This window comes from Tubulanus polymorphus, chromosome 11 (assembly GCF_964204645.1).
Source record: "Tubulanus polymorphus chromosome 11, tnTubPoly1.2, whole genome shotgun sequence".
Taxonomy (NCBI): domain Eukaryota; kingdom Metazoa; phylum Nemertea; class Palaeonemertea; order Tubulaniformes; family Tubulanidae; genus Tubulanus; species Tubulanus polymorphus.
This window is the reverse complement of record NC_134035.1, coordinates 181786-206253: the sequence shown is the minus strand read 5'-3', so window position 1 is coordinate 206253 and position 24468 is coordinate 181786. Positions and strand designations below refer to the sequence as shown.

At 39.6% G+C, this 24468-nt stretch overlaps 7 long non-coding RNA genes across 7 annotated transcripts; 6 read left to right on the top strand and 1 right to left on the bottom strand.

The window, feature by feature from the left end:
- The first annotated feature begins 5342 nt into the window (after positions 1-5342).
- Positions 5343-6988, top strand: LOC141913209 (uncharacterized). Its single transcript, XR_012620245.1, has 3 exons — positions 5343-5427; positions 6069-6399; positions 6756-6988. It is a non-coding gene; the product is annotated as an uncharacterized LOC141913209 (long non-coding RNA).
- Positions 6989-8183: 1195 nt separating this feature from the next.
- LOC141913196 (uncharacterized) lies at positions 8184-9829 on the top strand. The gene is made up of 3 exons (XR_012620239.1): positions 8184-8268; positions 8910-9240; positions 9597-9829. It is a non-coding gene; the product is annotated as an uncharacterized LOC141913196 (long non-coding RNA).
- A 1193-nt stretch (positions 9830-11022) lies between these two features.
- LOC141913208 (uncharacterized) lies at positions 11023-12672 on the top strand. The gene is made up of 3 exons (XR_012620244.1): positions 11023-11107; positions 11749-12079; positions 12436-12672. It is a non-coding gene; the product is annotated as an uncharacterized LOC141913208 (long non-coding RNA).
- A 1191-nt stretch (positions 12673-13863) lies between these two features.
- Positions 13864-15509, top strand: LOC141913197 (uncharacterized). Its single transcript, XR_012620240.1, has 3 exons — positions 13864-13948; positions 14590-14920; positions 15277-15509. It is a non-coding gene; the product is annotated as an uncharacterized LOC141913197 (long non-coding RNA).
- A 1193-nt stretch (positions 15510-16702) lies between these two features.
- On the top strand, positions 16703-18377 carry LOC141913205 (uncharacterized). Its single transcript, XR_012620242.1, has 3 exons — positions 16703-16787; positions 17429-17759; positions 18116-18377. It is a non-coding gene; the product is annotated as an uncharacterized LOC141913205 (long non-coding RNA).
- Positions 18378-18988: 611 nt separating this feature from the next.
- On the top strand, positions 18989-22361 carry LOC141913072 (uncharacterized). Its single transcript, XR_012620216.1, has 6 exons — positions 18989-19400; positions 20019-20362; positions 20719-21234; positions 21312-21550; positions 21647-21772; positions 21857-22361. It is a non-coding gene; the product is annotated as an uncharacterized LOC141913072 (long non-coding RNA).
- Positions 22362-22802: 441 nt separating this feature from the next.
- Positions 22803-23646, bottom strand: LOC141913255 (uncharacterized). Its single transcript, XR_012620261.1, has 2 exons — positions 23602-23646; positions 22803-23083 (listed from the first exon to the last, which is right to left on the bottom strand). It is a non-coding gene; the product is annotated as an uncharacterized LOC141913255 (long non-coding RNA).
- Positions 23647-24468: the final 822 nt, after the last annotated feature.

The following is a 24468-nucleotide window of genomic DNA, read 5'->3' as shown; positions in this document are numbered from 1 at the left end:
CCAGTGCCGTACTGAAAACTGCTGAAAACTTTTGCATAAGCCTTTACTATGTCAGAGTAATTGTGCTGTTTTGCTTCCCTTTTCACCCATCCTTCCCCCAACCTCTCACCCCATCCTCCCTCAACCTCACCCCAACCTCTCACCCCATCCTCCCCCAACCTCTCACCCCATCCTCCCTCAACCTCTCATCCCATCCTCCCCCAACCTCTCACCCCATCCTCCTCCAACCTCTCACCCCATCCTCCCCAACCTCTCATCCCATCCTCCCCCAACCTCTCACCCCATCCTCCTCCAACCTCTCACCCTATCCTCCCCCAACCTCTCACCCCATCCTCCCCAACCTCTCAGTCAGTCTTCCTGTTAATGTGATTTCAATTTTATATTTCAGGTTTTCTTCTGGCTGTCGTGTAAACTTCATCACGAAACTGGATGTTGACTTCAACTGAAATTCATCACAGTTTTATTTCTTCAGTGAACTTCTTCCGGACTACTAGTGAACTAACTGGACTTCTAGTCAACTAACCGCACTATAAGTGAACTAACTGGACTACTAGTGAACTAACCAGACTATATACGAACTAACTGGACTATTTAGTCAACTAACCGGACTATAAGTGGATTGATACTCATAAAAATACAGTCAGTGGTGGACTCCAGGAGGTGTGGATTTGTGGAACTCGGTGGACTACCATTACTGCTAGACAAGGGCTAGTGAGTGTGTGAGTAGAATTTCTTATAAGTTTCCAAAACAATTATGAGAAAGCAGTTTATCTGTAAACACTGTTTTCTGCATTTCATAAGAATTGTCAATGTGGTTATTTGAAGCAGCCTGTAATTATGTTGCAGGAATTATAATACAGGGTTTTAGTAAGAGCATCAATTTCTACCTTAGAAATTAATTGAATATTTGACATCAAAGTCGGAGACAAAAAATATTTGACCCCTGACACTCATTTTGGGGAGTAGGCTACCTTAGATTGCCATTTCTCTGATACACCGGTAACTAGACTTAACTCTAACTCCGTATAACTGATTGGTGGCCTCAAATCTATTAAGTTTCATTTATATCTTTTAGGATGTTTGTCATCATTAGGATGGAATTATTGACTTTTGAGTTTGATGATGAGGATCAGATGAACTGGATAAATATGTGTGGGCAGTGTTAGAACTCACCGGGAGGATAAACAAACAAACGAACGAATATTGGGAGAACTTGACTTCAAATTTACCCTTAAGCCTTATTCTTTCATAGAAAATTGTTTCTTTAATAGTTTAATAGTTTCAGAGCATTTTTTTCTGGTTACAGTGTTAGTGGTAGTTGAATGTACTATTTTAGAGAATAAAATTTAATTTGCTTGAAATTCTTCCTTTGGCATGTGAGCCTACCGCTTTACCGGATGCTTATAGATTCCGCGGACAAAAGAGTTCTATCAAAAATGGTTTAAAGTTCGTTTTAAAAAGAAGATGCCCTTCAAAAAACCTTGAACGATAGTAGAATTATTCATATACAATGGAATCGTATTAGATAATGAACGAAATTCGGCTAAGAAAAATATCTGTATTACTCGCATGCCGCAGTAAGATTGCGAGGCTGAGTTAGATAGTTACCGTACAGCGCTGCCCCTACGAATAACGATAGCGGAATTTCTGTGAACTAAAATAGTAGCGCATATTTACCGCCGGAATTTAAATGTCCTTATTACGTACAAAACGGACCAGTGTGTCGTCTAATTCTGATTAAATATGATACCATGAATACGTTCTGAATTTTGTATGATATTTCCTTATCTTTTAGGTATCATATTTAATTCTTTTTAGCTAAAATTCACTTACTTATCAATGAATATAGTACTTACATACAGAATAAATTATTCATTTACATTTTGAATGATGATTTATTATCTGAATTGACAATATTTCCGTATTTCTTCTTCGATATATTCTATTTGCGCGCAAATAAACAGGGAACATACAAACACCTGTCGCTCTCTCCCAGACCATACTAGAAATACCCCGATTCAAATTTACTTTTTAAGGCTCATTCTTTTATAGAACAAATGTTTGGTTCAAACGTTTCTGAGCAGTTTTCAGAGTTTGAGAATTTTCCTCGGAATCCGGCCCGCAAATCGGTAATTAGTTCGTCTACTCCTGCCGTTCGAAGACTCTGGCAAGCGAGTATTATGTTAGTTCACGTTTTCCACGCTATCGTTATACATAGCGGCAGCACTAGACGGTCGAGATTGAATTGATCGCGCTATTTTTACTGTGGAGCGGGCTCAATTCAATCGCTAATTCTTTATTTACAGTGAACTATTCCCTCAATTGATAAAGACTTTAAAGCCGCGATGATTCTAAATGTACGAATTTTGATATTGGTTAAAAAGATAAGAATTCATGCATGATATTTCATTTTCATGTCCTCAGGTACACACAGTTTAGGGGGACCTCACTCCTCCAGCGACTTCGCAGACACTTCACTACTACACTACAGTCAGTGTCAGTGAGGCCGGGACCTACTCAAATTTAGTCTGAATCAGTCAGTCGTTGTTACTACGAGTTCCGGGTTGTTTGGGGAACGACGGCTAGGTACTAGACTAACAGGGACCTTACTCGGTGTCAAAACCCACTTTCTAGCCTACACGGGCCGCACTACCCTAGCCGCTTGCATTGCACATGGTGCAGGGGATAGTTTCACAAATCTTGATGAACTGTTCTTTAACTTCCTCCAGCACCACATCTTGTTCAGCAGGTTAAGACCAGCTGACTCAACCAGTTAGTTACACCAGCTTTCTTCCACTGCCACAGGCTGGGCTCTTGTGTAAAACGAGAATCTGTTAATCCAGTGCCGTACTGAAAACTGCTGAAAACTTTTGCATAAGCCTTTACTATGTCAGAGTAATTGTGCTGTTTTGCTTCCCTTTTCACCCATCCTTCCCCCAACCTCTCACCCCATCCTCCCTCAACCTCACCCCAACCTCTCACCCCATCCTCCCCCAACCTCTCACCCCATCCTCCCTCAACCTCTCATCCCATCCTCCCCCAACCTCTCACCCCATCCTCCTCCAACCTCTCACCCCATCCTCCCCAACCTCTCATCCCATCCTCTCCCAACCTCTCACCCCATCCTCCTCCAACCTCTCACCCTATCCTCCCCCAACCTCTCACCCCATCCTCCCCAACCTCTCAGTCAGTCTTCCTGTTAATGTGATTTCAATTTTATATTTCAGGTTTTCTTCTGGCTGTCGTGTAAACTTCATCACGAAACTGGATGTTGACTTCAACTGAAATTCATCACAGTTTTATTTCTTCAGTGAACTTCTTCCGGACTACTAGTGAACTAACTGGACTTCTAGTCAACTAACCGCACTATAAGTGAACTAACTGGACTACTAGTGAACTAACCAGACTATATACGAACTAACTGGACTATTTAGTCAACTAACCGGACTATAAGTGGATTGATACTCATAAAAATACAGTCAGTGGTGGACTCCAGGAGGTGTGGATTTGTGGAACTCGGTGGACTACCATTACTGCTAGACAAGGGCTAGTGAGTGTGTGAGTAGAATTTCTTATAAGTTTCCAAAACAATTATGAGAAAGCAGTTTATCTGTAAACACTGTTTTCTGCATTTCATAAGAATTGTCAATGTGGTTATTTGAAGCAGCCTGTAATTATGTTGCAGGAATTATAATACAGGGTTTTAGTAAGAGCATCAATTTCTACCTTAAAAATTAATTGAATATTTGACATCAAAGTCGGAGACAAAAAATATTTGACCCCTGACACTCATTTTGGGGAGTAGGCTACCTTAGATTGCCATTTCTCTGATACACCGGTAACTAGACTTAACTCTAACTCCGTATAACTGATTGGTGGCCTCAAATCTATTAAGTTTCATTTATATCTTTTAGGATGTTTGTCATCATTAGGATGGAATTATTGACTTTAGAGTTTGATGATGAGGATCAGATGAACTGGATAAATATGTGTGGGCAGTGTTAGAACTCACCGGGAGGATAAACAAACAAACGAACGAATATTGGGAGAACTTGACTTCAAATTTACCCTTAAGCCTTATTCTTTCATAGAAAATTGTTTCTTTAATAGTTTAATAGTTTCAGAGCATTTTTTTCTGGTTACAGTGTTAGTGGTAGTTGAATGTACTATTTTAGAGAATAAAATTTAATTTGCTTGAAATTCTTCCTTTGGCATGTGAGCCTACCGCTTTACCGGATGCTTATAGATTCCGCGGACAAAAGAGTTCTATCAAAAATGGTTTAAAGTTCGTTTTAAAAAGAAGATGCCCTTCAAAAAACCTTGAACGATAGTAGAATTATTCATATACAATGGAATCGTATTAGATAATGAACGAAATTCGGCTAAGAAAAATATCTGTATTACTCGCATGCCGCAGTAAGATTGCGAGGCTGAGTTAGATAGTTACCGTACAGCGCTGCCCCTACGAATAACGATAGCGGAATTTCTGTGAACTAAAATAGTAGCGCATATTTACCGCCGGAATTTAAATGTCCTTATTACGTACAAAACGGACCAGTGTGTCGTCTAATTCTGATTAAATATGATACCATGAATACGTTCTGAATTTTGTATGATATTTCCTTATCTTTTAGGTATCATATTTAATTCTTTTTAGCTAAAATTCACTTACTTATCAATGAATATAGTACTTACATACAGAATAAATTATTCATTTACATTTTGAATGATGATTTATTATCTGAATTGACAATATTTCCGTATTTCTTCTTCGATATATTCTATTTGCGCGCAAATAAACAGGGAACATACAAACACCTGTCGCTCTCTCCCAGACCATACTAGAAATACCCCGATTCAAATTTACTTTTTAAGGCTCATTCTTTTATAGAACAAATGTTTGGTTCAAACGTTTCTGAGCAGTTTTCAGAGTTTGAGAATTTTCCTCGGAATCCGGCCCGCAAATCGGTAATTAGTTCGTCCACTCCTGCCGTTCGAAGACTCTGGCAAGCGAGTATTATGTTAGTTCACGTTTTCCACGCTATCGTTATACATAGCGGCAGCACTAGACGGTCGAGATTGAATTTATCGCGCTATTTTTACTGTGGAGCGGGCTCAATTCAATCGCTAATTCTTTATTTACAGTGAACTATTCCCTCAATTGATAAAGACTTTAAAGCCGCGATGATTCTAAATGTACGAATTTTGATATTGGTTAAAAAGATAAGAATTCATGCATGATATTTCATTTTCATGTCCTCAGGTACACACAGTTTAGGGGGACCTCACTCCTCCAGCGACTTCGCAGACACTTCACTACTACAGTAGTCAGTGTCAGTCAGTGAGGCCGGGACCTACTCAAATTTAGTCTGAATCAGTCAGTCGTTGTTACTACGAGTTCCGGGTTGTTTGGGGAACGACGGCTAGGTACTAGACTAACAGGGACCTTACTCGGTGTCAAAACCCACTTTCTAGCCTACACGGGCCGCACTACCCTAGCCGCTTGCATTGCACATGGTGCAGGGGATAGTTTCACAAATCTTGATGAACTGTTCTTTAACTTCCTCCAGCACCACATCTTGTTCAGCAGGTTAAGACCAGCTGACTCGACCAGTTAGTTACACCAGCTTTCTTCCACTGCCACAGGCTGGGCTCTTGTGTAAAACGAGAATCTGTTAATCCAGTGCCGTACTGAAAACTGCTGAAAACTTTTGCATAAGCCTTTACTATGTCAGAGTAATTGTGCTGTTTTGCTTCCCTTTTCACCCATCCTTCCCCCAACCTCTCACCCCATCCTCCCTCAACCTCACCCCAACCTCTCACCCCATCCTCCCCCAACCTCTCACCCCATCCTCCCTCAACCTCTCATCCCATCCTCCCCCAACCTCTCACCCCATCCTCCTCCAACCTCTCACCCCATCCTCCCCAACCTCTCATCCCATCCTCCCCCAACCTCTCACCCCATCCTCCTCCAACCTCTCACCCTATCCTCCCCCAACCTCTCACCCCATCCTCCCCAACCTCTCAGTCAGTCTTCCTGTTAATGTGATTTCAATTTTATATTTCAGGTTTTCTTCTGGCTGTCGTGTAAACTTCATCACGAAACTGGATGTTGACTTCAACTGAAATTCATCACAGTTTTATTTCTTCGGTGAACTTCTTCCGGACTACTAGTGAACTAACTGGACTTCTAGTCAACTAACCGCACTATAAGTGAACTAACTGGACTACTAGTGAACTAACCAGACTATATACGAACTAACTGGACTATTTAGTCAACTAACCGGACTATAAGTGGATTGATACTCATAAAAATACAGTCAGTGGTGGACTCCAGGAGGTGTGGATTTGTGGAACTCGGTGGACTACCATTACTGCTAGACAAGGGCTAGTGAGTGTGTGAGTAGAATTTCTTATAAGTTTCCAAAACAATTATGAGAAAGCAGTTTATCTGTAAACACTGTTTTCTGCATTTCATAAGAATTGTCAATGTGGTTATTTGAAGCAGCCTGTAATTATGTTGCAGGAATTATAATACAGGGTTTTAGTAAGAGCATCAATTTCTACCTTAAAAATTAATTGAATATTTGACATCAAAGGCGGAGACAAAAAATATTTGACCCCTGACACTCATTTTGGGGAGTAGGCTACCTTAGATTGCCATTTCTCTGATACACCGGTAACTAGACTTAACTCTAACTCCGTATAACTGATTGGTGGCCTCAAATCTATTAAGTTTCATTTATATCTTTTAGGATGTTTGTCATCATTAGGATGGAATTATTGACTTTTGAGTTTGATGATCAGGATCAGATGAACTGGATAAATATGTGTGGGCAGTGTTAGAACTCACCGGGAGGATAAACAAACAAACGAACGAATATTGGGAGAACTTGACTTCAAATTTACCCTTAAGCCTTATTCTTTCATAGAAAATTGTTTCTTTAATAGTTTAATAGTTTCAGAGCATTTTTTTCTGGTTACAGTGTTAGTGGTAGTTGAATGTACTATTTTAGAGAATAAAATTTAATTTGCTTGAAATTCTTCCTTTGGCATGTGAGCCTACCGCTTTACCGGATGCTTATAGATTCCGCGGACAAAAGAGTTCTATCAAAAATGGTTTAAAGTTCGTTTTAAAAAGAAGATGCCCTTCAAAAAACCTTGAACGATAGTAGAATTATTCATATACAATGGAATCGTATTAGATAATGAACGAAATTCGGCTAAGAAAAATATCTGTATTACTCGCATGCCGCAGTAAGATTGCGAGGCTGAGTTAGATAGTTACCGTACAGCGCTGCCCCTACGAATAACGATAGCGGAATTTCTGTGAACTAAAATAGTAGCGCATATTTACCGCCGGAATTTAAATGTCCTTATTACGTACAAAACGGACCAGTGTGTCGTCTAATTCTGATTAAATATGATACCATGAATACGTTCTGAATTTTGTATGATATTTCCTTATCTTTTAGGTATCATATTTAATTCTTTTTAGCTAAAATTCACTTACTTATCAATGAATATAGTACTTACATACAGAATAAATTATTCATTTACATTTTGAATGATGATTTATTATCTGAATTGACAATATTTCCGTATTTCTTCTTCGATATATTCTATTTGCGCGCAAATAAACAGGGAACATACAAACACCTGTCGCTCTCTCCCAGACCATACTAGAAATACCCCGATTCAAATTTACTTTTTAAGGCTCATTCTTTTATAGAACAAATGTTTGGTTCAAACGTTTCTGAGCAGTTTTCAGAGTTTGAGAATTTTCCTCGGAATCCGGCCCGCAAATCGGTAATTAGTTCGTCCACTCCTGCCGTTCGAAGACTCTGGCAAGCGAGTATTATGTTAGTTCACGTTTTCCACGCTATCGTTATACATAGCGGCAGCACTAGACGGTCGAGATTGAATTGATCGCGCTATTTTTACTGTGGAGCGGGCTCAATTCAATCGCTAATTCTTTATTTACAGTGAACTATTCCCTCAATTGATAAAGACTTTAAAGCCGCGATGATTCTAAATGTACGAATTTTGATATTGGTTAAAAAGATAAGAATTCATGCATGATATTTCATTTTCATGTCCTCAGGTACACACAGTTTAGGGGGACCTCACTCCTCCAGCGACTTCGCAGACACTTCACTACTACAGTAGTCAGTGTCAGTCAGTGAGGCCGGGACCTACTCAAATTTAGTCTGAATCAGTCAGTCGTTGTTACTACGAGTTCCGGGTTGTTTGGGGAACGACGGCTAGGTACTAGACTAACAGGGACCTTACTCGGTGTCAAAACCCACTTTCTAGCCTACACGGGCCGCACTACCCTAGCCGCTTGCATTGCACATGGTGCAGGGGATAGTTTCACAAATCTTGATGAACTGTTCTTTAACTTCCTCCAGCACCACATCTTGTTCAGCAGGTTAAGACCAGCTGACTCGACCAGTTAGTTACACCAGCTTTCTTCCACTGCCACAGGCTGGGCTCTTGTGTAAAACGAGAATCTGTTAATCCAGTGCCGTACTGAAAACTGCTGAAAACTTTTGCATAAGCCTTTACTATGTCAGAGTAATTGTGCTGTTTTGCTTCCCTTTTCACCCATCCTTCCCCCAACCTCTCACCCCATCCTCCCTCAACCTCACCCCAACCTCTCACCACATCCTCCCCCAACCTCTCACCCCATCCTCCCTCAACCTCTCATCCCATCCTCCCCCAACCTCTCACCCCATCCTCCTCCAACCTCTCACCCCATCCTCCCCAACCTCTCATCCCATCCTCCCCCAACCTCTCACCCCATCCTCCTCCAACCTCTCACCCTATCCTCCCCCAACCTCTCACCCCATCCTCCCCAACCTCTCAGTCAGTCTTCCTGTTAATGTGATTTCAATTTTATATTTCAGGTTTTCTTCTGGCTGTCGTGTAAACTTCATCACGAAACTGGATGTTGACTTCAACTGAAATTCATCACAGTTTTATTTCTTCGGTGAACTTCTTCCGGACTACTAGTGAACTAACTGGACTTCTAGTCAACTAACCGCACTATAAGTGAACTAACTGGACTACTAGTGAACTAACCAGACTATATACGAACTAACTGGACTATTTAGTCAACTAACCGGACTATAAGTGGATTGATACTCATAAAAATACAGTCAGTGGTGGACTCCAGGAGGTGTGGATTTGTGGAACTCGGTGGACTACCATTACTGCTAGACAAGGGCTAGTGAGTGTGTGAGTAGAATTTCTTATAAGTTTCCAAAACAATTATGAGAAAGCAGTTTATCTGTAAACACTGTTTTCTGCATTTCATAAGAATTGTCAATGTGGTTATTTGAAGCAGCCTGTAATTATGTTGCAGGAATTATAATACAGGGTTTTAGTAAGAGCATCAATTTCTACCTTAAAAATTAATTGAATATTTGACATCAAAGTCGGAGACAAAAAATATTTGACCCCTGACACTCATTTTGGGGAGTAGGCTACCTTAGATTGCCATTTCTCTGATACACCGGTAACTAGACTTAACTCTAACTCCGTATAACTGATTGGTGGCCTCAAATCTATTAAGTTTCATTTATATCTTTTAGGATGTTTGTCATCATTAGGATGGAATTATTGACTTTTGAGTTTGATGATCAGGATCAGATGAACTGGATAAATATGTGTGGGCAGTGTTAGAACTCACCGGGAGGATAAACAAACAAACGAACGAATATTGGGAGAACTTGACTTCAAATTTACCCTTAAGCCTTATTCTTTCATAGAAAATTGTTTCTTTAATAGTTTAATAGTTTCAGAGCATTTTTTTCTGGTTACAGTGTTAGTGGTAGTTGAATGTACTATTTTAGAGAATAAAATTTAATTTGCTTGAAATTCTTCCTTTGGCATGTGAGCCTACCGCTTTACCGGATGCTTATAGATTCCGCGGACAAAAGAGTTCTATCAAAAATGGTTTAAAGTTCGTTTTAAAAAGAAGATGCCCTTCAAAAAACCTTGAACGATAGTAGAATTATTCATATACAATGGAATCGTATTAGATAATGAACGAAATTCGGCTAAGAAAAATATCTGTATTACTCGCATGCCGCAGTAAGATTGCGAGGCTGAGTTAGATAGTTACCGTACAGCGCTGCCCCTACGAATAACGATAGCGGAATTTCTGTGAACTAAAATAGTAGCGCATATTTACCGCCGGAATTTAAATGTCCTTATTACGTACAAAACGGACCAGTGTGTCGTCTAATTCTGATTAAATATGATACCATGAATACGTTCTGAATTTTGTATGATATTTCCTTATCTTTTAGGTATCATATTTAATTCTTTTTAGCTAAAATTCACTTACTTATCAATGAATATAGTACTTACATACAGAATAAATTATTCATTTACATTTTGAATGATGATTTATTATCTGAATTGACAATATTTCCGTATTTCTTCTTCGATATATTCTATTTGCGCGCAAATAAACAGGGAACATACAAACACCTGTCGCTCTCTCCCAGACCATACTAGAAATACCCCGATTCAAATTTACTTTTTAAGGCTCATTCTTTTATAGGACAAATGTTTGGTTCAAACGTTTCTGAGCAGTTTTCAGAGTTTGAGAATTTTCCTCGGAATCCGGCCCGCAAATCGGTAATTAGTTCGTCCACTCCTGCCGTTCGAAGACTCTGGCAAGCGAGTATTATGTTAGTTCACGTTTTCCACGCTATCGTTATACATAGCGGCAGCACTAGACGGTCGAGATTGAATTGATCGCGCTATTTTTACTGTGGAGCGGGCTCAATTCAATCGCTAATTCTTTATTTACAGTGAACTATTCCCTCAATTGATAAAGACTTTAAAGCCGCGATGATTCTAAATGTACGAATTTTGATATTGGTTAAAAAGATAAGAATTCATGCATGATATTTCATTTTCATGTCCTCAGGTACACACAGTTTAGGGGGACCTCACTCCTCCAGCGACTTCGCAGACACTTCACTACTACACTACAGTCAGTGTCAGTGAGGCCGGGACCTACTCAAATTTAGTCTGAATCAGTCAGTCGTTGTTACTACGAGTTCCGGGTTGTTTGGGGAACGACGGCTAGGTACTAGACTAACAGGGACCTTACTCGGTGTCAAAACCCACTTTCTAGCCTACACGGGCCGCACTACCCTAGCCGCTTGCATTGCACATGGTGCAGGGGATAGTTTCACAAATCTTGATGAACTGTTCTTTAACTTCCTCCAGCACCACATCTTGTTCAGCAGGTTAAGACCAGCTGACTCGACCAGTTAGTTACACCAGCTTTCTTCCACTGCCACAGGCTGGGCTCTTGTGTAAAACGAGAATCTGTTAATCCAGTGCCGTACTGAAAACTGCTGAAAACTTTTGCATAAGCCTTTACTATGTCAGAGTAATTGTGCTGTTTTGCTTCCCTTTTCACCCATCCTTCCCCCAACCTCTCACCCCATCCTCCCTCAACCTCACCCCAACCTCTCACCCCATCCTCCCCCAACCTCTCACCCCATCCTCCCTCAACCTCTCATCCCATCCTCCCCCAACCTCTCACCCCATCCTCCTCCAACCTCTCACCCCATCCTCCCCAACCTCTCATCCCATCCTCCCCCAACCTCTCACCCCATCCTCCTCCAACCTCTCACCCTATCCTCCCCCAACCTCTCACCCCATCCTCCCCAACCTCTCAGTCAGTCTTCCTGTTAATGTGATTTCAATTTTATATTTCAGGTTTTCTTCTGGCTGTCGTGTAAACTTCATCACGAAACTGGATGTTGACTTCAACTGAAATTCATCACAGTTTTATTTCTTCGGTGAACTTCTTCCGGACTACTAGTGAACTAACTGGACTTCTAGTCAACTAACCGCACTATAAGTGAACTAACTGGACTACTAGTGAACTAACCAGACTATATACGAACTAACTGGACTATTTAGTCAACTAACCGGACTATAAGTGGATTGATACTCATAAAAATACAGTCAGTGGTGGACTCCAGGAGGTGTGGATTTGTGGAACTCGGTGGACTACCATTACTGCTAGACAAGGGCTAGTGAGTGTGTGAGTAGAATTTCTTATAAGTTTCCAAAACAATTATGAGAAAGCAGTTTATCTGTAAACACTGTTTTCTGCATTTCATAAGAATTGTCAATGTGGTTATTTGAAGCAGCCTGTAATTATGTTGCAGGAATTATAATACAGGGTTTTAGTAAGAGCATCAATTTCTACCTTAAAAATTAATTGAATATTTGACATCAAAGTCGGAGACAAAAAATATTTGACCCCTGACACTCATTTTGGGGAGTAGGCTACCTTAGATTGCCATTTCTCTGATACACCGGTAACTAGACTTAACTCTAACTCCGTATAACTGATTGGTGGCCTCAAATCTATTAAGTTTCATTTATATCTTTTAGGATGTTTGTCATCATTAGGATGGAATTATTGACTTTTGAGTTTGATGATCAGGATCAGATGAACTGGATAAATATGTGTGGGCAGTGTTAGAACTCACCGGGAGGATAAACAACAAACAAACGAACGAATATTGGGAGAACTTGACTTCAAATTTACCCTTAAGCCTTATTCTTTCATAGAAAATTGTTTCTTTAATAGTTTAATAGTTTCAGAGCATTTTTTTCTGGTTACAGTGTTAGTGGTAGTTGAATGTACTATTTTAGAGAATAAAATTTAATTTGCTTGAAATTCTTCCTTTGGCATGTGAGCCTACCGCTTTACCGGATGCTTATAGATTCCGCGGACAAAAGAGTTCTATCAAAAATGGTTTAAAGTTCGTTTTAAAAAGAAGATGCCCTTCAAAAAACCTTGAACGATAGTAGAATTATTCATATACAATGGAATCGTATTAGATAATGAACGAAATTCGGCTAAGAAAAATATCTGTATTACTCGCATGCCGCAGTAAGATTGCGAGGCTGAGTTAGATAGTTACCGTACAGCGCTGCCCCTACGAATAACGATAGCGGAATTTCTGTGAACTAAAATAGCGCATATTTACCGCCGGAATTTAAATGTCCTTATTACGTACAAAACGGACCAGTGTGTCGTCTAATTCTGATTAAATATGATACCATGAATACGTTCTGAATTTTGTATGATATTTCCTTATCTTTTAGGTATCATATTTAATTCTTTTTAGCTAAAATTCACTTACTTATCAATGAATATAGTACTTACATACAGAATAAATTATTCATTTACATTTTGAATGATGATTTATTATCTGAATTGACAATATTTCCGTATTTCTTCTTCGATATATTCTATTTGCGCGCAAATAAACAGGGAACATACAAACACCTGTCGCTCTCTCCCAGACCATACTAGAAATACCCCGATTCAAATTTACTTTTTAAGGCTCATTCTTTTATAGAACAAATGTTTGGTTCAAACGTTTCTGAGCAGTTTTCAGAGTTTGAGAATTTTCCTCGGAATCCGGCCCGCAAATCGGTAATTAGTTCGTCCACTCCTGCCGTTCGAAGACTCTGGCAAGCGAGTATTATGTTAGTTCACGTTTTCCACGCTATCGTTATACATAGCGGCAGCACTAGACGGTCGAGATTGAATTGATCGCGCTATTTTTACTGTGGAGCGGGCTCAATTCAATCGCTAATTCTTTATTTACAGTGAACTATTCCCTCAATTGATAAAGACTTTAAAGCCGCGATGATTCTAAATGTACGAATTTTGATATTGGTTAAAAAGATAAGAATTCATGCATGATATTTCATTTTCATGTCCTCAGGTACACACAGTTTAGGGGGACCTCACTCCTCCAGCGACTTCGCAGACACTTCACTACTACAGTAGTCAGTGTCAGTCAGTGAGGCCGGGACCTACTCAAATTTAGTCTGAATCAGTCAGTCGTTGTTACTACGAGTTCCGGGTTGTTTGGGGAACGACGGCTAGGTACTAGACTAACAGGGACCTTACTCGGTGTCAAAACCCACTTTCTAGCCTACACGGGCCGCACTACCCTAGCCGCTTGCATTGCACATGGTGCAGGGGATAGTTTCACAAATCTTGATGAACTGTTCTTTAACTTCCTCCAGCACCACATCTTGTTCAGCAGGTTAAGACCAGCTGACTCGACCAGTTAGTTACACCAGCTTTCTTCCACTGCCACAGGCTGGGCTCTTGTGTAAAACGAGAATCTGTTAATCCAGTGCCGTACTGAAAACTGCTGAAAACTTTTGCATAAGCCTTTACTATGTCAGAGTAATTGTGCTGTTTTGCTTCCCTTTTCACCCATCCTTCCCCCAACCTCTCACCCCATCCTCCCTCAACCTCACCCCAACCTCTCACCACATCCTCCCCCAACCTCTCACCCCATCCTCCCTCAACCTCTCATCCCATCCTCCCCCAACCTCTCACCCCATCCTCCTCCAACCTCTCACCCCATCCTCCCCAACCTCTCATCCCATCCTCCCCCAACCTCTCACCCCATCCTCCTCCAACCTCTCACCCTATCCTCCCCCAACCTCTCACCCCATCCTCCCCAACCTCTCAGTCAGTCTTCCTGTTAATGTGATTTCAATTTTATATTTCAGGTTTTCTTCTGGCTGTCGTGTAAACTTCATCACGAAACTGGATGTTGACTTCAACTGAAATTCATCACAGTTTTATTTCTTCGGTGAACTTCTTCCGGACTACTAGTGAACTAACTGGACTTCTAGTCAACTAACCGCACTATAAGTGAACTAACTGGACTACTAGTGAACTAACCAGACTATATACGAACTAACTGGACTATTTAGTCAACTAACCGGACTATAAGTGGATTGATACTCATAAAAATACAGTCAGTGGTGGACTCCAGGAGGTGTGGATTTGTGGAACTCGGTGGACTACCATTACTGCTAGACAAGGGCTAGTGAGTGTGTGAGTAGAATTTCTTATAAGTTTCCAAAACAATTATGAGAAAGCAGTTTATCTGTAAACACTGTTTTCTGCATTTCATAAGAATTGTCAATGTGGTTATTTGAAGCAGCCTGTAATTATGTTGCAGGAATTATAATACAGGGTTTTAGTAAGAGCATCAATTTCTACCTTAAAAATTAATTGAATATTTGACATCAAAGTCGGAGACAAAAAATATTTGACCCCTGACACTCATTTTGGGGAGTAGGCTACCTTAGATTGCCATTTCTCTGATACACCGGTAACTAGACTTAACTCTAACTCCGTATAACTGATTGGTGGCCTCAAATCTATTAAGTTTCATTTATATCTTTTAGGATGTTTGTCATCATTAGGATGGAATTATTGACTTTTGAGTTTGATGATCAGGATCAGATGAACTGGATAAATATGTGTGGGCAGTGTTAGAACTCACCGGGAGGATAAACAAACAAACGAACGAATATTGGGAGAACTTGACTTCAAATTTACCCTTAAGCCTTATTCTTTCATAGAAAATTGTTTCTTTAATAGTTTAATAGTTTCAGAGCATTTTTTTCTGGTTACAGTGTTAGTGGTAGTTGAATGTACTATTTTAGAGAATAAAATTTAATTTGCTTGAAATTCTTCCTTTGGCATGTGAGCCTACCGCTTTACCGGATGCTTATAGATTCCGCGGACAAAAGAGTTCTATCAAAAATGGTTTAAAGTTCGTTTTAAAAAGAAGATGCCCTTCAAAAAACCTTGAACGATAGTAGAATTATTCATATACAATGGAATCGTATTAGATAATGAACGAAATTCGGCTAAGAAAAATATCTGTATTACTCGCATGCCGCAGTAAGATTGCGAGGCTGAGTTAGATAGTTACCGTACAGCGCTGCCCCTACGAATAACGATAGCGGAATTTCTGTGAACTAAAATAGTAGCGCATATTTACCGCCGGAATTTAAATGTCCTTATTACGTACAAAACGGACCAGTGTGTCGTCTAATTCTGATTAAATATGATACCATGAATACGTTCTGAATTTTGTATGATATTTCCTTATCTTTTAGGTATCATATTTAATTCTTTTTAGCTAAAATTCACTTACTTATCAATGAATATAGTACTTACATACAGAATAAATTATTCATTTACATTTTGAATGATGATTTATTATCTGAATTGACAATATTTCCGTATTTCTTCTTCGATATATTCTATTTGCGCGCAAATAAACAGGGAACATACAAACACCTGTCGCTCTCTCCCAGACCATACTAGAAATACCCCGATTCAAATTTACTTTTTAAGGCTCATTCTTTTATAGGACAAATGTTTGGTTCAAACGTTTCTGAGCAGTTTTCAGAGTTTGAGAATTTTCCTCGGAATCCGGCCCGCAAATCGGTAATTAGTTCGTCCACTCCTGCCGTTCGAAGACTCTGGCAAGCGAGTATTATGTTAGTTCACGTTTTCCACGCTATCGTTATACATAGCGGCAGCACTAGACGGTCGAGATTGAATTGATCGCGCTATTTTTACTGTGGAGCGGGCTCAATTCAATCGCTAATTCTTTATTTACAGTGAACTATTCCCTCAATTGATAAAGACTTTAAAGCCGCGATGATTCTAAATGTACGAATTTTGATATTGGTTAAAAAGATAAGAATTCATGCATGATATTTCATTTTCATGTCCTCAGGTACACACAGTTTAGGGGGACCTCACTCCTCCAGCGACTTCGCAGACACTTCACTACTACACTACAGTCAGTGTCAGTGAGGCCGGGACCTACTCAAATTTAGTCTGAATCAGTCAGTCGTTGTTACTACGAGTTCCGGGTTGTTTGGGGAACGACGGCTAGGTACTAGACTAACAGGGACCTTACTCGGTGTCAAAACCCACTTTCTAGCCTACACGGGCCGCACTACCCTAGCCGCTTGCATTGCACATGGTGCAGGGGATAGTTTCACAAATCTTGATGAACTGTTCTTTAACTTCCTCCAGCACCACATCTTGTTCAGCAGGTTAAGACCAGCTGACTCGACCAGTTAGTTACACCAGCTTTCTTCCACTGCCACAGGCTGGGCTCTTGTGTAAAACGAGAATCTGTTAATCCAGTGCCGTACTGAAAACTGCTGAAAACTTTTGCATAAGCCTTTACTATGTCAGAGTAATTGTGCTGTTTTGCTTCCCTTTTCACCCATCCTTCCCCCAACCTCTCACCCCATCCTCCCTCAACCTCACCCCAACCTCTCACCCCATCCTCCCCCAACCTCTCACCCCATCCTCCCTCAACCTCTCATCCCATCCTCCCCCAACCTCTCACCCCATCCTCCTCCAACCTCTCACCCCATCCTCCCCAACCTCTCATCCCATCCTCCCCCAACCTCTCACCCCATCCTCCTCCAACCTCTCACCCTATCCTCCCCCAACCTCTCACCCCATCCTCCCCAACCTCTCAGTCAGTCTTCCTGTTAATGTGATTTCAATTTTATATTTCAGGTTTTCTTCTGGCTGTCGTGTAAACTTCATCACGAAACTGGATGTTGACTTCAACTGAAATTCATCACAGTTTTATTTCTTCGGTGAACTTCTTCCGGACTACTAGTGAACTAACTGGACTTCTAGTCAACTAACCGCACTATAAGTGAACTAACTGGACTACTAGTGAACTAACCAGACTATATACGAACTAACTGGACTATTTAGTCAACTAACCGGACTATAAGTGGATTGATACTCATAAAAATACAGTCAGTGGTGGACTCCAGGAGGTGTGGATTTGTGGAACTCGGTGGACTACCATTACTGCTAGACAAGGGCTAGTGAGTGTGTGAGTAGAATTTCTTATAAGTTTCCAAAACAATTATGAGAAAGCAGTTTATCTGTAAACACTGTTTTCTGCATTTCATAAGAATTGTCAATGTGGTTATTTGAAGCAGCCTGTAATTATGTTGCAGGAATTATAATACAGGGTTTTAGTAAGAGCATCAATTTCTACCTTAAAAATTAATTGAATATTTGACATCAAAGTCGGAGACAAAAAATATTTGACCCCTGACACTCATTTTGGGGAGTAGGCTACCTTAGATTGCCATTTCTCTGATACACCGGTAACTAGACTTAACTCTAACTCCGTATAACTGATTGGTGGCCTCAAATCTATTAAGTTTCATTTATATCTTTTAGGATGTTTGTCATCATTAGGATGGAATTATTGACTTTTGAGTTTGATGATCAGGATCAGATGAACTGGATAAATATGTGTGGGCAGTGTTAGAACTCACCGGGAGGATAAACAACAAACAAACGAACGAATATTGGGAGAACTTGACTTCAAATTTACCCTTAAGCCTTATTCTTTCATAGAAAATTGTTTCTTTAATAGTTTAATAGTTTCAGAGCATTTTTTTCTGGTTACAGTGTTAGTGGTAGTTGAATGTACTATTTTAGAGAATAAAATTTAATTTGCTTGAAATTCTTCCTTTGGCATGTGAGCCTACCGCTTTACCGGATGCGTATAGATTCCGCGGACAAAAGAGTTCTATCAAAAATGGTTTAAAGTTCGTTTTAAAAAGAAGATGCCCTTCAAAAAACCTTGAACGATAGTAGAATTATTCATATACAATGGAATCGTATTAGATAATGAACGAAATTCGGCTAAGAAAAATATCTGTATTACTCGCATGCCGCAGTAAGATTGCGAGGCTGAGTTAGATAGTTACCGTACAGCGCTGCCCCTACGAATAACGATAGCGGAATTTCTGTGAACTAAAATAGTAGCGCATATTTACCGCCGGAATTTAAATGTCCTTATTACGTACAAAACGGACCAGTGTGTCGTCTAATTCTGATTAAATATGATACCATGAATACGTTCTGAATTTTGTATGATATTTCCTTATCTTTTAGGTATCATATTTAATTCTTTTTAGCTAAAATTCACTTACTTATCAATGAATATAGTACTTACATACAGAATAAATTATTCATTTACATTTTGAATGATGATTTATTATCTGAATTGACAATATTTCCGTATTTCTTCTTCGATATATTCTATTTGCGCGCAAATAAACAGGGAACATACAAACACCTGTCGCTCTCTCCCAGACCATACTAGAAATACCCCGATTCAAATTTACTTTTTAAGGCTCATTCTTTTATAGAACAAATGTTTGGTTCAAACGTTTCTGAGCAGTTTTCAGAGTTTGAGAATTTTCCTCGGAATCCGGCCCGCAAATCGGTAATTAGTTCGTCCACTCCTGCCGTTCGAAGACTCTGGCAAGCGAGTATTATGTTAGTTCACGTTTTCCACGCTATCGTTATACATAGCGGCAGCACTAGACGGTCGAGATTGAATTGATCGCGCTATTTTTACTGTGGAGCGGGCTCAATTCAATCGCTAATTCTTTATTTACAGTGAACTATTCCCTCAATTGATAAAGACTTTAAAGCCGCGATGATTCTAAATGTACGAATTTTGATATTGGTTAAAAAGATAAGAATTCATGCATGATATTTCATTTTCATGTCCTCATCAGGTACACACAGTTTAGGGGGACCTCACTCCTCCAGCGACTTCGCAGACACTTCACTACTACAGTAGTCAGTGTCAGTCAGTGAGGCCGGGACCTACTCAAATTTAGTCTGAATCAGTCAGTCGTTGTTACTACGGGTTCCGGGTTGTTTGGGGAACGACGGCTAGGTACTAGACTAACAGGGACCTCACTCAGTGTAAAAAAAACTCTTTCTAGCCTACACGGGCCGCACTACCCTAGCCGCTTGCATTGCACATGGTGCAGGGGATAGTTTCACAAATCTTGATGAACTGTTCTTTAACTTCCTCCAGCACCACATCTTGTTCAGCAGGTTAAGACCAGCTGACTCGACCAGTTAGTTACAACAGCTTTCTCCTACTGCCACAGGCTGGGCTCTTGTGTAAAACGTGAATCTGTTAATCCAGTGTGACTGAAAACTGCTGAAAATTTTTGCTTAAGCCTGAGTTATTGTGTTTGCTTCTCTTTTCACCCATCCTCCCCAACCTCTCAGTCAGTCTTCCTGTTAATGTGATTTCAATTTTATATTTCAGGTTTTCTTCGGGCTGTCGTGTAAACTTCATCACGAATACTGGATGTTGACTTCAACTGAAATTCATCACAGTTTTACTTCTTCAGTGAACTTCTTCCGGACTACTAGTGAACTAACTGGACTTCTAGTCAACTAACCGGACTATAAGTGAACTAACTGGACTACTAGTGAACTAACCAGACTATATGTGAACTAACTGGACTATTTAGTCAACTAACCGGACTATAAGTGGATTGATACTAAAAAAAACAGTCAATGGTGGACTCCAGGAGGTGTGGAACTCGGTATGTGGATTTGTGGAACTCGGTGGACTACCATTACTGCTAGACAAGGGCTAGTGAGTGTGTGAGTAGAATTTCTTATAAGTTTCCAAAACAATTATGAGAAAGCAGTTTATCTGTAAACACTGTTTTCTGCATTTCATAAGAATTGTCAATGTGGTTATTTGAAGCAGCCTGTAATTATGTTGCAGGAATTATAATACAGGGTTTTAGTAAGAGCATCAATTTCTACCTTAAAAATTAAATGAATATTTGACATCAAAATCGGAGACAAAAAATATTTGACCCCTGACACTCATTTTGGGGAGTAGGCTACCTTAGATTGCCATTTCTCTGATACACCGGTAACTAGACTTAACTCTAACTCTGTATAACTGATTGGTGGCCCCAAATCTATTAAGTTTCATTTATATCTTTTAGGATGTTTGTCATCATTAGGATGGAATTATTGGAGTTTGATGATCAGGATCAGATGAACTGGATAAATATGTGTGGGCAGTGTTAGAACTCACCGGGCGGATAAACAAACAAACGAACGAATATTGGGAGAACTTGACTTCAAATTTACTCTTAAGCCTTATTCTTTCATAGAAAATTGTTTCTTAAATAGTTTAATAGTTTCAGAGCATTTTTTTCTGGTTACAGCACTGGCATGCAAGTAGATTGGTTGCCAGTCTCTACCTTCAACAGTGTTCGGAGTAATCTAGACTGGTCGCCTGTCCAATTCTGCGCCACCTGCATTCGCAGTCAGATTAGGACAGGTTTAACCCGTCCGCCATCTTCCGCGGAATATACGGATCCAATCAGATTTCAGTATTTCATCACATGAACAATGTAACATGGCCGCCTACATAGTGTCTCGACTTACGTTCCATGGACCTCTCAAAAGTCGATTTTTACATCAATGGAAGAAAGAAACTCGACCAAAACTATCAGGTAACGCTTCTGCGAGAACCTGTACTGCGTGTGGCCTCGAAGATATCGACATGCAAGGCAGTATGTCTCCATTACAGCACCATCAAAATCTACCCTGCTCAAAGGAACGGTCGTCAATCGACAACAATACAGACGAACTTGAGATGGAAAAACCAATTTCTACTGACTGACTTACTGAACTGAACCAGCCATGCAGCAGAGGCCACGACACCGGCAATTTGTTTGTTCACTTAAGATGACTGATTGATTATGCTGAATGTGACATTAGATATTAGCAGTCAATTCAGTGTGGTAAAAATATTAGCCTATACGACAGGTAACTTCACTTACTTCACTTCAATGTCTTTTATTAAAACTTGTGAACAGTAAATGAATACTTATTTACAAATATTCTGTTGATTGTCTATTGTAGGGCATTGTGTGTGTTCTGATGTTGATTTTCTGAGATACAACTCAGGTTTTCTTAAGAATTAGAAGTTATATACTTATTAAATTGAATGAGCTCAACATGCACAGAATGAATTGTTGTTGTATCATGGTAAGTTTGAAAAACGGATGAAACATAAATTGAAAAGTCAATCCAGGTTTAATTGTTAGTATATCTATATCGGTTTAATTTCAGAAAGTAACCTCAATCACGAATCAAAGAGATTAACGAATCCAGCATTAATCATCATGAAATTAGATTCCAAATAACAAGTGGTGAAACTCCTAGATTCTGATAGTGATGAGGTTTAAAGAGCTGGGCTGGGTTTCATAGATGTGGAAGAAAAATAGTCCCTGGGAACATTTTGAAATTTGTCTGTTATTACCATGGTTTCTCATTATAACTATGGTGGTTGTCACCCAGATTGAGGATTTACCCCTAGGGATAACTTTGATACTCGGTCTATGAAACCGGGCCCTGGAATTTATTAACACGAACAAGCATGCAATTCGAATTGAGATTGGATTTAGGCCTTCTTCTGGTCAAGATTTGGTCTTTGTGATTCGAGTTGAGTTAGAGATATCAGTATCATTCTGTTGTCACACAATTTGCAATGTCACAAAATACATATGTCACCGTCTTGTCAGGCAGTCTGTATATTGAATAAGATTTTGTACTAGAAAGTGGACAATAAATATAGAATTGCCAGTAAAAAAGAGTTTGTCGTGATGGATTTTATACTCAATTTCTAGCAAAAATCATGTATGGTCCATGAGGAGAGGAACATATTGCAAATATCCAGTTGATCTGAATTACTGGTCTATCCCAACTTGCTGTCTGTATCATCAGGAATATAAGTAGAGATGCCGCGTTGGATCCAAATATCTGATATCAAAAAACTGACAAGGAGTTCAAACTATTGTAAACCTTATTCAGACTTTAGTCATTTTCACATCATCAGAAACACAACAATTGAGTGAATATATTTTACATATGGTTGACAAAGAAACCATGTCGCCCTTCAGCCAAGTTCCCTCAGGACGACTACAGCTGATCCCTTTTTCTTACCTACAAAATTAATAAGTATCAATTCAGTAGTGACTATTTGAATTCCGAGTAATATCAGCGGATTAATTCGATACTCACAGCAATTAATGCCTTTTCTTCGGTCTTTAAATTTCCGTTTGTTTGCTCATTACATTTACGATTCATAGATTATCAGCTGATTTACTGTAATCAATCATTCCAGCGCGATTTTGATATTACTCTCAGTTTCGCTTATTCGATGAGACGCCATTTTTACCCGAAAGTAACTCGATACTGACATGTTTGACATGCATCGAAAATGGAGGATGGGATCAACCGCTCTCTAAAAGCGCTGCTTAAATAAATGGGCGATTCGATCCGTGTTGATTCGAGTTGCTTAAATAAAAACGCCATAAGTAGAGACCGGCCACCAGTCTATACGAATAGTAGACTGGTTACCTGTCCCATGACCGGTACTGAATGATGCATTCTGAGGCGCTTTTACGAAATTGAATCTGATTCGGTTTAGCTAAATCCGATTCGATGTCGGAAAACAAAAGGTTTAGTAAATCGAATCGTTTATCGTAAATGAGTCGAATCAATTTATCAATTTAAAGGTCGCGATTCAAAAGAAAATGGGCGTCAATGGTGACCGAATTATTGATAGATGATGGTCTGCAATAGATGTCTTTAGCCCGCGGTCGAAGAGGACGCCATGTTGGATTTCACTGACTAAATCGCCACTACCCTTGCTCGCCGAGCAAGTTAGTTGATTTAATAAATCAGTTTACTAAACTGCGTCCATAAACGAGTTGATTTACCAAATCCGATTCACTAAACCGCGAGCCGTAAACGTGAAACTTAAATCGATTTACAAAGATTCAGTTTCGTAAAAGCGCCTCTGCGGTACGTACATGTGGAATTCATCTCGTATTCCGGGCCCCCTCAAGTGAATAACAGTAGCGGAATTTTTGTGAACTAAAAAAAGCACATGAATAACCCCCGCGGAATATGAATTGGTTTTTTACAGTATTATATGAAGCTTCTTTCTTTGGTGCATCATCCGGCGCCAAGATTACACCAAAAACATCCATCATAAAAACAATGTCCTCCATCCGCCTGTTTTAATCATAGTTTTTCAAAAAGGAGTGTTGTGTCCCACCTACTAGGTAGTCCGGGGGCTAGGATTGTGGAACACTTTAAATGTGGAAACAAATCCGGGCTGGTTGGAGTTTCACAATCACGTGGGGTAATTAACTTTGATAATTTTTATAAAGTTTAGTGAGTTAAATAGGCTACAATTATTATTAAAAGTCCTTGTTACTGTCAGTGAATATAATTTGATCTCTATGCTTATAATGAAATGTTTTCTCTTCAGTGTAAATTGTAAGAATTGTGAAATCTTCATTTTCTTTCTTAATCAACATGAGCGAATTGAGAGACGAATAAATGGTAGATGTCATGTGAAATTCGACTTGAAGTGGATTTTCACCTACAACCCTCATGATCCATGTGGATTATTTGAATTCATTGTTTGAGATTCTAATAGGAATTTCTGTCAAAAATGTCACTGTTTAAATTCAAATTTATTTGTGGCTGTGTGATAGTATAATTAGTAAATACAGTTTGACTTGTGTGTACGCTGACAAAACTGTGCCAAATACAAGTTATTCCAATCTGCACATTTTACACCAACACCTAAAATAAACGAGAAACCAGTTTTATTGAACTTGTGACTGTCCTTGCATATTCTTGCCTTATACCTGTGCTTAGACAGCATG